This window comes from Macaca fascicularis, chromosome X (genome assembly GCF_037993035.2).
Source record: "Macaca fascicularis isolate 582-1 chromosome X, T2T-MFA8v1.1".
NCBI classification, from domain to species: Eukaryota; Metazoa; Chordata; class Mammalia; order Primates; family Cercopithecidae; genus Macaca; species Macaca fascicularis.
The window spans coordinates 81,282,766-81,295,198 of record NC_088395.1 but is presented as its reverse complement, the minus strand read 5'-3'; the positions used below and the strand labels follow the sequence as shown (position 1 = coordinate 81,295,198).

General features: G+C 40.7%; 1 pseudogene; it reads right to left on the bottom strand.

The window, feature by feature from the left end:
- Positions 1-512: 512 nt before the first annotated feature.
- LOC102120512 (52 kDa repressor of the inhibitor of the protein kinase pseudogene) lies at positions 513-7,789 on the bottom strand (annotated as a pseudogene).
- Positions 7,790-12,433: the final 4,644 nt, after the last annotated feature.

Below are 12,433 nucleotides of genomic sequence, written 5' to 3'. Positions count from 1 at the left end.
TAAGCAGCAACAATGAGATGTGGAAGAATGGCAGGCTCTTCCATTCAAACTTTGTTATTTGTTCCTTTAAGTTCAAGAAAGACAAAATCTACACTGAAATCATTGTTTGGTGAGCTCACAAGCTTTTCTCCAGTAATTTCTTGTAACTGTCCAATATAGATTTTTAGCATACTTAAAACTCCTATTAGTCAAACGTCAATTGTGGGCTTCACTATAACATTTTATAAAATGTACTCCTTCCTCCCACACCTCTTCAAAATATATTTCTTCAAAGAATTCATAATGCCCAACAAGTAGAGATCCACAGTGACAATAAATGCTATGTCTAAAATGACTTAACTAAAACAATTCCAGAGTGCTGTCAACAGAGATCACACAGAAGGAAGCGTGGCACTATCAATGTTCTCTTCTGGAAGAACAGGTAGGTCTTCAAAGTATGAGAGTTCAAACAGGGACATTTAAACAGGTAGATTATCAATGGCTAAGGTATTCAATGGAGCCCTATAGGCAAAGATATTTAGTGATTAAGTGACCTACATACACTGTATGACTTTTCTTCCAAATATCAAATATAAGAAAGCCTATTTTTAAAAGTCTCTTAGGTGTTTTCCATGGTTTCAGAATTATCTGTGGGAAACCCTGACTTACTTGTGTAGAGTTTAATATATGTGTCCACCATTAAATCCAGGTCGTGTTTTATATCAAAATTTATGTTAAGCAAAGCCAAGTTACTCAACCTTTGGTCTGTCAAAATGATCCTCAAATATGCTTTAAGAAGCTTTCATCCATTTTCATACTGCTCATTCTCAACCTTCATCACAGGAAGAATACACAGGACCTTCAGCAACGCATACACATTAGGAAAAAACTTCATGTCAGGAAGGTGGAGGGCTTCATGGATGGTGGATGGAAGCTCTGTATCTTTCCCCCTGTGTTTCCATTTGATTCTCCAACAATGAAGCTCAGCTGACAGTGTGTCGGAATTGGGTAAGTCGCTTCTGTACACATCAGCATAGTGTTCCTCCGATGTGTTGAATTTCAGTTGTCCCATGACTGAGGATACCAGAGATAAACATTTAAGAGCTTTGAGGTGCGTTCTGAGAATATATCTTTAAGTTCCTGAATAATGTGCTCCACTGTTGGGACACTTAGGGTTTCTTTACAGTAACTCTCAGAGGTTAACTGAGATTCCTGGTGAGCTCTGCGGAATTTCCCAGGGAGTTTCATTTGAATATCAAGTTTGGTTGCCAAATTTGTGGCTTCCTCAAACCAAAATTCATTATAAACTTCAACATTTTCCATCACTTCGTTGAGTGAATGCAGTACTGCAGTCAAGCTACCGCCTGTAAAGAAGACATCAGAGGTTTGCCCCTGGAGATTTTTCCCAAAGGCTCTTATAAAAGGATATTTTTAAGAACAACAATAGTAACAATGAAATTAAAATCTGTTACTGCGCTGCAGAGTACAAATGCTCGGCCAGCTATACAGTTATTCCATCTAATATTTCTCACTGAGAATGGCAGATTTCCTTCAGTTCTTTACCCCTTTCTTTACTGTTCTGAAAAAGAAATTACATTGTGAAGTTCTAAAAGCAGTTGTGGTGATCGATGGAAAAAAGAACAAACTTCCTCAATTGTTCCTAATGCAACAGATACTCCCATAACAGGTACTGATTTTGCCAACCACATATTTAAGGCACAGGAAGAGCAGAGTGTGTAGATAGCGTGGGGATATTTCTCTAAACGTCTAGAGGCAACAACTTTCATTTTGGAAGAAAATCCGCGGGGCGAGGTGGCTCACGCCTGTAATCCCAGCACTTCGGGAGACTGAGGCAGGCGGATCACGAGGTCAGGAGATCGAGACCATCCTGGCTAACATGGCAAAACCCCATCTCTACTAAAAATACAAAAAAATTAGCTGGGCGCGGTGGCGGGCGCCTATAGTCCCAGCTACTCGGGAGGCTCAGGCAGGAGAATGGCGCGAACCCGGAAGGCGGAGCTTGCAGTGAGCCAAGATTGCGCCACTGCACTCCAGCCTGGGCGACAGAGAGAGACTCCGTCTCAAAAAATAAAAATAAAAATAAAAAATAAAATAAAAAGAAAAAAAAAGAAAAAGAAAAAAGAAGAAGAAAATCTGCTAGACACAATGTAAGCCTGGCCACGACAATACCCCATATTGAATCCCCACTTCTCAGTTATCATAGTGTGAAACTTCACAGCCAAAATTTCTGTATCGGTTTCATAAGGCAGGAAGCCTATAAATTCCTCTCTTAGGTTATGAGATTCATCAACAAACCTCACCAACACAGGTAGGTGCTCTTCCCCTGCTATGTCCACTACATCATCACCGATAATGGAAAAGAAGTGTGAGTCTCTCACTTCCCTGTGAGTTTCTTCTCGAATACAGCTCTCACAGATCTCTAGCATCTGCCTCTGCTGTTTTTTTGAACAAAACAACGTGTTAACTGCTGTTGTCTCAAACAGCTTTCTCAGAACCTCTTCACCAGAATTTATTCGGCACTCCAGCAATGCCTGAAAGTTATTTGGAGTAAAGAGACCTTCTGGGATTATGTCAGCCTCATGTCCATCCAGAGGTATGTTTTGCTTTCCCATCAGAATCAATATTTCAAATAGAGATTTTAGGTATTCTTTGTTTTCTTTCTCTTCAAGGGTTAGAGGTAAAATGTCCTCATTCTTGCCCTTCACCCTCTTCTTCACTGGGGTTCTGAGCATTGCTATTGTTGGTTTCTTTATGTTTTTGTTCCTGCTCAGAAGTTTCATCAATTTTTTTTCTGTTTCAGTGTCCTGATTTTGTCTTCACTCAGTTCTTTTATTCGTTTTCTGTGTCTACTATGTGGGTTGTTCAAATGACTGGTAAGGTCAAATATTGTTAGTATTGCATTATCTCGAAGAAGTGTCCTATAAGGACTAGTTCGGCAGATCATGGAGGTCTCAAAATCTTTGGCACGTAATCGATAATGTTTATTTAGCTGATCAGGTGTTTTATCTTATAAGTCTGCTCTCCTACAATTCTCCACCCACTTCTGGCATCTGGCCGGGGCCCACGGGAACCTGAAGAAGGCCAGGTTGTACTGCGTGCTCTTCCGCGTGCACTTGTGGGCAGCGCAGAAGTTTGCCTCAGGGCAGTCCGCCTGCCCATCGGGGCTGTGGAGGGGACTGAATCAATAATTAATAACCTTCCCAAACAGATGGCACTAGGGGTCACTGGTGAATTATACCAAACATTTAAGGAATAAATTATATAAACTCTCTACAGTCTCTTCCAGGAGGTAGAAGCAGAGGGAACACTTCCTAATTTATTCTATGAGACCACCATTACCGAAGAACCAAAACCATATGAAGATATTACAAGAAAAGAAAACCGGCTGGGTGCGGTGGCTCAAGCCTGTAATCCCAGCACTTTGGGAGGCCTAGGCGGGCGGATCACCTGGAGGTCAGGAGGTCGAGACCAGCCTGGCCAACATGGCAAAACCCCATTACTAAAAAAATACAAAAAACTAGCCGGGCGAGGTGGCGGGCGCCTGTAGTCCCAGCTGCTCGGGAGGCGGAGGCAGGAGAATGGCGTGAACCTGGAAGGCGGAGCTTGCAGTGAGCCGAGATCGGGCCACTGCACTCCAGCCTGGGCAACACAGAGAGACTCTGTCTCAAAAAAAAAAAAAAAAAAAAATACAAGATTTAGCCAGGCGTGGTGGCAGGCGCCTGTAATCCCAGCTACTCAGGAGGCTGAGGTAGCAGAATCGCTTGAACCTGGGAGGCAGAGGTTGCAGTGAGCCGAGATCGTGCCATTGCACTCTAGCCTGGGGGACAAGAGCTAGACTTTCTCTCAAAAAAGAAAAAGAAAAAAGAAAGAAAAGAAAACTACAGGCCAACATCTCATGAATGTAGATGCAAAAAATCCCCATCAAAATATTAGTAAATATCCATAATGAATAAAAATTATGCACCTTGACCATGTGTGATTTATTCCATGTATGCAAGGCTAGTTCAACATTTGAAAATCAATTGACGTAATCCATCACATCTATAGGCTAAAAAGAAAAAATTGTATGATCATATCCATAGATGCAGAAAAATCATTTGAGAAAATTCAACACTCATTCTGTATGATGCTATAGTAGTGTATACATTTGTCAAAGCCCATAGAATGTACAAAATCAAGAATGAAAATTTAAACTATGGACTTTGAGTGATAATGGTGTGTAAAGGTTGGTTCATCAATTTGAAATACATATACCACTTCTGGTGTGGAACGTTGATAGTGAGGGAGGCTATGCATGTGTGTGAGAAGGAGTATGTGGGATCTCCCTGTACTTTTCATTCAGTTTTGCTGTGAACCTAAAACTGTTCTAAAAAGTAAAGTCTATTGTTTTTGAAAAATGGAAGAAGCCATTCTGGGTCACACCCTAAATAACTGGTAGACCTGGAACTCAACTCCAGATTTATTTGACCACAACTGTCTTGTCCTTATCCACTGTGCCACAAGATCCACTTTGAATTTCACCCTGTTTAATATTTCTTTGCTGAACACAATTGGCTAGATGGAAAATGAACTTGACTCACCATTTAGAAAAGCAAGGAACCTAGTTTTTGTGTAGAAATTATAATAATATATTTCTACTAAAGGGTACATTTCAGAAAGAAAAATGAAGGAAAAGTTAAGACATTTCTAGATAAACAAAAACTGATTATATTTATCACTAGTAGACATGCCCTACAACAAACACTAGAGCCAATCCTTCTTCTGGGTATATACTGAAAGGAGATGAAATCACCATCTTGTAAAGATATCTGCACTCTCAAGTCATTGAAGCATTATTCACAATAGCCACAATATGGATACAACATAAGTGGCCATCAATGGACAAATGGATAAAGAAAATGTGTATATATGTATATAGATATGTGTGTGAACTTATTTATACAAACCCACATATATAATGAAATATTATTCAGCCTTTAAAAAGGAGATACTGCCATTTGCCACAAAATGGATGGACCTGGAGGACATGATGCTAAGTAAAATAAGCCAGATAAAGAAAGAAAAATATAGCATAATCTTATTTATATTGTGCACTCTATTTTTTAAAAGTCAAATATATAGTACAGAGAGAATGAAACAGTGGTTACCATGGGTAGGGATAGGGAAGAAACAGGAAAATGTAGGTCAAGGGATACAAAGTAGCAGATATGTAGGATGAACAAGTCTAGAGTTTTAACATACCACATTAGGACTGTAGTTAATAAAATTGTGTTAAAGATTCTTGTCAACTAAGTAGAGTTTAGCTGTTCTTGTCACAAAAGAAGTAACTATGTGAGATGATAAATATGTTAATTTGCTTCACCACAGTAACTATTTTACTATCTACATGTATTCTATAACATGTTTTAAACCTGAATACACAATAAGATTTATTTTTTAAAATGCCAAAGAGACCCGGGCGCGGTGGCTCAAGCCTGTAATCCCAGCACTTTGGGAGGCCGAGACGGGTGGATTACGAGGTCAGGAGATCGAGACCATCCTGGCTAACACGGTGAAACCCTGTCTCTACTAAAAAATACAAAAAACTAGCCGGGTGAGTTGGCGGACGCCTGTAGTCCCAGCTACTCGGGAGGCTGAGGCAGGAGAATGGCGTAAACCCGGGAGGCGGAGCTTTCAGTGAGCTGAGATCCGGCCACTGCACTCCAGCCCAGGCGACAAAGCAAGACTCCGTCTCAAAAAAAAAAAAAAAAAAAAAAAAAAAAAAAAAGGCCAAAGAGAGTCTTCCAGACTGAAATAAAAGGAAAACAGAAAGTAATTCAAGGATAGCCAAAGAAATAAAGAACAATGGTAAAGGTAGATACACAAGTGTTATTGACTGAATTGTGTCCACCAAAATTTATGTATTAAAGTCCTGGCTTCCAGTACTTCAGGATGTGACTATATTTGGAGAAAGAGTATTTAAGAAGTAATTAAGTTAAAATAAGGTCATTGGAGTTGGACTTAATCCCATATGACTAGTATCCTTATAGGAAGCAGAGATTAGAATACAGATACCAACAGAAGAAAAACTATGCAAAGACACAGGGAGAAGATGGCCATCTACAAGCCAAGGAGAGAGGCTGCTAAAGGAACTAACCTGGTCGACACCTAGATCCAGGACTTCTATTCTCTATAACTATTGGAAAATAAATTTTTATTGTTTAAGCCACTCAGTCAGTGATACTTTGTTATGACAGCCCTAGCTACCTAATATAATAGGTAAGTATAAAAAGCCAGTAGTAGTGCTTATTTGGTTTGTAACCATTTTATTCCGTAGAATTTAAAGGACAAAGATATAAAATAATAATTTTAAAGTTATGCTAATGGGTACACAATGTATAAAGGTGTAATTTGTGACAATAACAACATAAAAGAGAGACAGAGCTGTAAGGGGTCAGAGTTTTCTAGTACTATTGAAGCTAAGTATTAATTCAAAGTTGAGTGTTACAAAGTTAAGACAGCAATTGTAATCCCCAGGATAATCACCAAGGAAAAAACTGAAAATACACAGAAAAAGAAACAAAGAGGGATTCAAATGGTACACTAACAAAAAAAATCAATTAATCACAAAAGGAAGCACTAATGGAGGAAGTGAGAAACAAAAAAGATAATGTATTAGTATGCTAGGGCATATAAATATATATGTATATATAAAATACTATATATATAAAATACTATATATATAAAAGACACATATTAGTATGCTAGGGCTGCCATAACAAAATATAACATAAAGGGTGGTTTAAACAACAGAATTGTGTTTCCTCACACTTACAGAGTCTAGAAGTTCAAGATCAAGGTGTTAGCAGGTTTAGTTTCTCCTAAGTCCTTTCTTCTTGTCTTGCAGATGGCTTCCTTCCCGTTGCATCCTCGCATGGTCTTTTCTCTATGCATGCACATCCTGGTGTCTCTCAGTGTGTCTTAGTCTAATAAGGACATCAGTCAGATTCGATCAGAGCCCACCCTAATAGCCTCATTTTTACTTACTTACCCCAAAGGCCCTATTGCAAATACAGTTATAATCTGAGGTACTGGGGGTTAGGCTTTCAACATATAAATGTTGAGGAACCACAATTCAGCCCGTAATAAGACATACAGTAAACATGGCCAGGCATGGTGGCTCACGCATGTAATGTCAGCACTTTGGGAGGTCAAAGTTGGAGAACTGCTTGAGGCCAGAAGCTTGAGACCAGCCTGGGCAACATAGTGAGACCCCATCTCTATGAAGCAAATTCAGTTAAAAAGCATTAACCAGGAATGGTGATGCACACCTGTACTCCCAGCCAGGGTGACAGAGTGAGAGCCCATATCTTTAAAAATGTAATTTGTGACATCAATAATATAAAATAGGGGAGTGACGCTGTAAAGGAGTAAAGTTTTTGTTGTTAAGTTGTTGTCAGCTTGAAATAGAATGTTATAACTTTAAAACATTTTATGTAGTTGCAATGGTAATCACAAAGAAAATACTTATAGAATATATACAAAAGGAAATGAGAAGGAAATCAAGCAGGTCACTATAAGAAAAAAAAACAGTGAAACATGAAGGAAGGCAGTAAGAGAAGAAAGGAGGGCAAAGGGACAAAACATACAGAAAACAACAAAATGGCAATAAGAAGTACTTCTCTATCAGTAATTACTTTAAATGTAAGTGGATTAAACTCCCCAAAATACATACGTTGGCTGAATGGATAAAAAATCAGGATCCACCTGTTTGCTATCTATAGGAGACTCACCTTAGATCTAAGGACATGCATAGACTTAAAGTGAAAGGATGGAAAAAGATACTACATAAAAATGGTAACCAAACAGAGCAGGATGACTGTACTAATATCAGACAAAATAAGCTTTAAGTCAAAAACTGTTATAAGGACATTATATAGTAATAAAAGAGACAATTCATCAAAAAAAATTATAAATATTCATGCAACAAACATCAGAGCTCCTAAATATATAAACTTTGACAGAATTAAACAAGAAAAGAGACAGCAAAAAATATGAAAAATAGACAGCAAAATAGTAATAGTAATAGGAGACTTTGATACCTTACTTTTAATAATGAACAGATAGAGCAACTAGACAAAAAGTCATTAAGAAAATAAAGGACCCGAACAAAACTGTAGACCTGTTGGACCTAACAGACATATAGAACAGTCCACCCAAAAAGAACAGAATATGAACATGGGACCTTCTCTAGGAAAGACTTCACGTTAGACCACAAAACAAATCTTAACGAATTCAAAAAGATTGAAATTATGCAAAATATATCTTCCAATCACAATGAAATAAAACCAGAAATGAATAGAAGAATGAAAACTGGAAAATCCACAAATATGTGGAATTTAAATAACACATTCTTTTAAAAAAGGCTTAAAATATATTTTAATAAATAACAACACATTCATGTACAGTCAATGGGCCAGAAAGGATGTCATGAGGGAAATTAGAAAATACCTTGAGACAAATGAACATGAGAATATTACACATCAAAACTTATGGGATGCAGCAAAAGCTAAGTGTCAAGTTTATATGTGTAAACACATACATTATAAAAAGAAACATCTCAAATCAACAACCTTACTTTATACTTCAGGGAACCAGGAAAACAATAACAATCTAAATACAAAGCTAGCAGAAGGAAGGGAATAATAAAGATTAATCAGAGATAAAGGGAATAGAGAATAGAATGCATCAATGAAACTAAGAGTTGTTTTAACAAGAGCAACAAAATTGACAAATCCTTAGGCCAGTCATGGTGGCACACACCTGTAATCCCAGCACTTTGGGAGGCCAAGGTGGGAGGATTGCTTGAGGTCAGGAGTTTGAGACCAGCCTGGACAACATAGCAAGACTCTGTGTGTACCAAAAAAAAAAAAAAAGAAAGAAAGAAAAAACTTTTAGCTATATTAACTAAGAAAAAAAGAGAAGATTCAAATAACTAAAATCAGAAATGAAAAAAATGGAACATTACAACCATTACAACTGATGCCAAAGAAATTTAAATGACAGTTAAAAATATACTATGAGCAGTTGTATACCAACAAATTGAACAAACTAGAAATAGATAAATTCATAGAAACACACAACCTACCAAGACTGAATCATGAATAGAAAATATTAACATATCAATAACTAGTAAGAAGACTGAATCAGAAATCATAAAACCTCCCAATAAACACAAGCCCAGTAAGAAGGAGGCAGAATGGCTGGGCACAGTGGCTCATGCCTGTAATTCCAGCACTTTGGGAGGCCAAGGCAAGTGGATCACTTGAGGTCAGGAGTTCAAGACCAGCCTGGCCAACATGGTGAAACCCCGTCTCTACTAAAAATACAAAAATTTGCTGGATATGGTCACACGTACCTGTAGTCCCAGCTACTCAGGAGTCTGAGGCAAGAGAAAAGCTTGAACCTGGGAGTTGGAGGTTGCTATGAGCTGAGACCGTGCCACTGCACTCCAGCCTGGGCAACAAGAGTGAAACTCCATCTCAAAAGAGAAGAAGGAGGAGGAGGAGGAGGCGGAGGAGGAGAAGGAGGAGGAGGAGGAAAAGAAGGAGGAGGAAGAGGAGGAGCAAGATGGTTAAACAGAAGCCTCCATTGATTGTCCTCCCCACAGAAACACCAAATTAAACAACTATCCACACAATAAAAGTCCCTTCATAAGAATCAGTCATCAGGTGAGTGATCACAGTACCTGGTTTTAGCTTCATATCACTGAAAGAGGCCCAGAAGAGGGTAAGAAAGGCAGTCGTCAGTTGTAGACACTACATCTCTCTCATCTCCTGGCAGTGACAGTATGGTGTGGAGAGAGAATATGTGTACTTGGGAAAGGGAGAGTGCAGTGATTGTGGGACTTACATTAGAACTCAGTGCTGTCCTCTCACAGTAGAAAGCAACACTGGGCACAACTCAGCTGGCACCCATAGAGGGAGCATTTATACCAGCCCTAGCCAGAGGGGAATCACCCATCCCAGTGGTTGGAACCAGAATTCTGGCAAGCCCCACCACAATGGGATAAACTGCTCTAGCATCCTAAATAAACTTGAATGACAGTCTAGGCCACAACACCAGGCAGGGCAGCTTACAGCTCCAGGAGAGACTCCTTCCCTCAGCTTAAAGAGAAGAGAGGAAAGAGTAAAGAGGGCTTTGTTTTGCAACTTAGATATGAGCTCAGCCACAGTAGGAAAGGGCACTGGGCAGAGTCCTGAGGCCTCCATTCCAGGCCCTGGCTACCAGATGACATTTCTAGACACACCCTGGGCCAGAAGGGAATGGCTGCCTTGAAGGGAAAGACACAGTCCTGGCAAGATTAATCACCTGCTAACTGAAGAGCTCTTGGGCTCTGAATAATCAGTAGTGATATCCTGGTAATACTTACCATGGACTTTGGGGAAGACTCAGAAATATGCTGGCTTCAGGCATAACCAGCACGTTCCAGGCTGTGGTGGTTACAGGGAGTGTATTAGTCCATTCTCACACTGCTATAAATAACTGAGTCTGGGTAGTTTATAAAGGAGAGGTTTAATTGGCTCATGATTCTGCAGGCTGTACAGGAAGCATGATGCTGGCCATCTGCTCAGCTTCTGGGGAGGCATCAGGAAACTTAAAAGCATGGCAGAAGTCAAAGGGGGAGCCAGCACTTCTCACATGGCAAAAGCAGGAGGAAGAGGGGAGGGGAGACGTGCTACACACTTTTAAACAACCAGATCTCATGAGAACTCTATCACAAGAACAGCACTGGGGGAGATGGTGCTACACCATTAGAAACCACTCCAATGTTCCAGTCACCTCCCACCAGGCCTCACCTCCAACATTGGGGATTACATTTCAACATGAGATTTGGGTGGGAACACAGATCCAAACCATGTCATTCTGCCCCTGGCCCCTCCAAAATGTCATGTCCTTCTCACATTTCAAAATACAATCATGCCTTCCTGACAGTCCCCCAAAGTCTTAACTCATTTCAGCATTGACTCAAAAGTCCATAGTCCAAAGTCTCATCTGAGACAAAGCAAGTCCCTTCTGCCTATGAGCCTGTAAAATGAAAAACAAGTTAGTTACTCCCAAGAAACAATGGGGCTACAGGCATTGGATAAATACTCCCATTCCGAAAGGCAAAAATCAACCAAAAAAATGGGGGCTATAAGCTCCATGCAAGTCCAAAACTTAGCAGGGCAGCCATTAAATCTTTTTTTTTTTTTTTTTTTTTTTTTTTTTTTTTTTTTTGAGACGGAGTCTCACGCTGTTGCCCAGGCTGGAGTGCAGTGGCGCGATCTCGGCTCACTGCAAGCTCCGCCTCCCGGGTTCCCGCCATTCTCCTGCCTCAGCCTCCTGAGTAGCTGGGACTACAGGCGCCCGCCACCGCGCCCAGCTAATTTTTTGTATTTTTAGTAGAGACGGGGTTTCACTGTGGTCTCGATCTCCTGACCTTGTGATCCGCCCACCTCGGGCTCCCAAAGTGCTGGGACTACAGGCTTGAGCCACCGCGCCGGGCTTCAGCCATTAAATCTTAAAGCTCCAAAATAATCTCCTTTGACTCTATGTCTTGCATCCAGGGTATAGTGGTGCAAGGGCTGGGCTCCCAAGACCTTGGGCAGCTCCACCCGTGAGGCTTTGCAGGGTATAGCCCACACAGCTGCTCTAATGGGCTGGCATTGAATATCTGCAGCTTTTCCAGGCACATGGTGCAAGTTGTCAGTAGATCTACTATTCTGGGGTCTGGAAGATGATGGCCCTCTTCTCACAGCTCCACTATGCAGTGCCCTAGTGGGGACTCTGTGTGGAGGCTCCAACCCCACATTTCCCCTCTGCACTACCCTAGCAAAGGCTCTCCATGAGGGCTCTGCCTCTGCACCAGGCTTCTGCCTGGACACCCAGGCTTTTCCAAACATCTTCTGAAATCTAGGGGGAGCCTCCTAAGCCTCAACTCTTGTACTGTGCACACCCGAAGGCTTAACACCATGTGGAAACTGCCAAGGCTTATGGCTTACACCCTCTGGTGCAGCAGTCCAAGTTGTATCTGGGACCCTCTCAACCATGGCTGGAGCTGGAGCAGCTGGGATGGAAGGAGCAGTGTCCCAAGGCTGCACAGTACACAAGACCCCTGTGCCTAGCCCATGAAACTATTCTTCTCTCCTAGGTCTCTGGACCTGTGATGAGAAGTGCTACCACAAAGGACTCTGAAATTCCTTGGAAACCTTTTTCCCATTGTCTTGGTTACCAGTATTTGCTTTCCTTTGAGTTATGCAAATTTCTGTAACCTGCTTGAGTTCCTCCCCTGAAAATGGCTTTGTTTTTCCACCACATGGCCAGGCTGCTGATTTTCCAAACTTTTATGCTCTGCTTCCCTTTTAAATATAAGTTCCAGTTTTACATTATTTGTTTGCTCACACATTTGAAC